General features: G+C 38.2%; 1 non-coding gene across 1 annotated transcript; it reads right to left on the reverse strand.

The window, feature by feature from the left end:
• Nucleotides 1–807: 807 nt before the first annotated feature.
• LOC141663209 (small nucleolar RNA R71) lies at nt 808–914 on the reverse strand. Its single transcript, XR_012551290.1, has one exon. It is a non-coding gene; the product is annotated as a small nucleolar RNA R71 (small nucleolar RNA).
• Nucleotides 915–2,965: the final 2,051 nt, after the last annotated feature.

Consider the following 2,965-nt stretch of genomic DNA (forward strand, 5'->3'; position numbering starts at 1 on the left):
CCATACATAGTTGCGTAAGTGCACAATTTAGATAGTTAACCAATACAGTCTCTGTGGGATCGAATCTGATTTATATCGTATACTACTTACAAACTCATATACTTGCGTGTAATTTTAGCACGTGTTTAGCGACTAACAAGTTTTTGGCGCCGCTGCCGGGGACTGCAATGTTAATTACTAGTTTATGTGCTTTCCATCAGTGTTCGTGAAAGTTCATTGACTCGGACATTATTACTTATTTGTTTCCTTGTTTTATTTCAGGTGATCTAGCGAGGGTGTACGCATACGCGTTCGCGTACTCGCAAGAAAACACTGGATAAAGTCGAGGAAGAACTTGTGGTAATTCGTAGGGAAGTTTTTGAGGAAGAAAAGAAGGTAAAAGAAGAAGAGAAAGTTGAAGAGCCAATTATGGTAGCTATGGGTGATCAAACAGAGAATCCGAAGGCTTTGATGGACTATTCTAAGCCTAAGATTAATGATATTCAGTGTAGCATCATTAGACCAGCCATCGCGGCTAACACTTTTGAGATCAAGTCAAGCATGATCCAGATGATACAGAACTCAGTTCAGTTTGGGGGTTCTCCTACCGAAGACTCCAACATGCACATCAAGGATTTCATCGAGATCTGCGACACTTTCAAGTTTAATGGTGTCACTGAAGATGCTATCAAGCTGCGACTCTTCCCGTTCTCTTTGAGGGACAAAGCTAAGTGCTGGTTACACTCTCTACCGGCATGGTCTATCACAACTTGGGAAGATCTTGCTCAAAAGTTTCTCACTAAATTGTTTCCCATGGCGAAGACTGCAACAATCAGGAATGCTCTTACCCAGTTCGCGTAGCAAACTGGAGAATCTCTGTGTGAGGCTTGGGATCGATATAAGGAGATGCTAAGGAAGTGCCCACACCATGGCATGCCTGATTGGATGATTATCAACTGTTTCTATAATGGATTGGGTCCTACTTCTAGGCCCATGTTTGATGCAGCATCAGGAGGAGCCTTGTGGTCTAAGAGCTACGATGAAGCTTATGAACTTATTGAACTGATGGCTGCTAATGAGTACCAGAATCCTACCCAGAGGTTGACTCAGGGAAAAGTTGCAGGAATTCTGGAGTTTGATGCAGCAACTGCTATCGCTGCCCAACTTAAGGCGTTGACAATGAAGGTGGACATTTTGGCTAATTATCGACTTAATCAAATCACTAGTGTATGTGAGCTTTGTGTTGGTGCCCATGAGACTGATCAGTGTGCAATTTCTAATGAATTAGCTCAGTTCGTGAGCAACTTCCAACGATCGCAGCAACCTGTGCCAGCCACCTATCATCCAAACAGCCGTAATCATTCTAATTTCAGTTGGAGAAATGCTCAGAATGCGGTTCAACAGCCTTATCAACAGTATCCAGCTAATCAGTACAACCCCCCTGGTTTTCAGCAACCACAGTATGCACCAAAACAACAAATCCGGCTGTAGCAAGTTAATGAAAAATCAGAATTAGAGGAGTTGAAGCTTATGTGCAAGAGCCAAGCTGTTTCTATCAAGACCTTAGAAAATTAAATTAGGCAAATTGCCAATGCCTTACTAAATTGTCAATCTGGTACACTACCTAGTGACACTGAAGTGACAGGGAAGAAGGAGGCTAAAGAGTAGGTAAAGGCAATCACTTTGAGGTCTGGAAGGGTTGCTAATCCCGAACAAACTCAAAAGTTGATTGAAAAAGCTGGAGCTGAGAAAGAAGTAGAGCAACATGATGAAGAAGTGGAACCAAGAAAGACTACTGTTGAGCACACTCTGTATAACGACCCGTGTATTTTCGAATTATTTAAATATGTGATTATTATGGAAATTATTAAATAAAATATGTGTATTGGTTTTGACCGCCATATGTTGTTTGATTATTATCTAGGTGTGATTTATGATGTACCGGGTTGTTCGCGTGATTAATTAAGGAATTGTATTGAATTGTTTCACTTTTAAAGTGGATTTAATGTGATTTATTTGTATAAATGTTTGAATTGTCTCTAAAATTAGTTTTATAATTCTATAATTTTAATAATTATTTTTGGGATTTTACAAAATTTAAATATCAATATTTTATCAATTATTTAACCCTGTATGATTTTCTGATTACATTTAATTGTAAAATCTGTATTTAATTCCAGAATTCTTCAAAAATTATGAAACTCATATTTATTTAAGTTTAAAATATTTCGAGAATTTTAAAATTATTTTGGATATTTTCGGGATTTATTTCATCCGCGCGTCGATTCGTTTAATTACTAAAAGCGGGTATAAACTGCCTTTCAGAAATTATTTTAAAATTACGAAATTTATATTTTTGTAAACTACGGGATATTTATGACATTTTAAAACTATTTTCATAATTTTCAGAAGTTATTTTATTCGCACCTCGTTTCGTTAATTTCGAATTTCGGGGAAAAAATAGACCTTTAAATATTCGTAATTATCGCAAAAGTTATGTGTCTATTTTATTGACACATGTCCTTAGTCACAGATACGTGGCATTGCAGTAGCATTTTGTAAATGGAAACATCAATTATTCTTTTTCTTCCTCCTGGCCCAATCTCTCTTCTCTATTTCTCACCTATCTCTTCTCTCTGGCACGTTGAATTCTTCATGTTCTTTTCTGATTCCCTTACCCCGGCTTTGGGTTCGTTGCGGTTGTTTCTCCCTTATTTTGGTAAACTATCTCCTGAACTTCAGGTTGTTGGTGGTTTCCGATCATTTCTCCGGTAGCAATTCGTCTCGGCTTTGTTTTTGCTGATTGCTATGTATACATATATATATATGTGTGTTTATATGTATGTATTGTAGCTAGTATTTGCTGGGCTGCTGTTTCTTCTTTCTGATTTTTGGTTGCCGTCGGCTTGATTCCGGCATGGTGACCCTGTGTCTCTGGTAGCGCGTGTGCGCGTTGCCTGCTCCGTTTGTGCAGATTGTTTCGCCT

This window comes from Apium graveolens, chromosome 5 (genome assembly GCF_009905375.1).
Source record: "Apium graveolens cultivar Ventura chromosome 5, ASM990537v1, whole genome shotgun sequence".
In the NCBI taxonomy this organism is placed as follows: Eukaryota; Viridiplantae; Streptophyta; class Magnoliopsida; order Apiales; family Apiaceae; genus Apium; species Apium graveolens.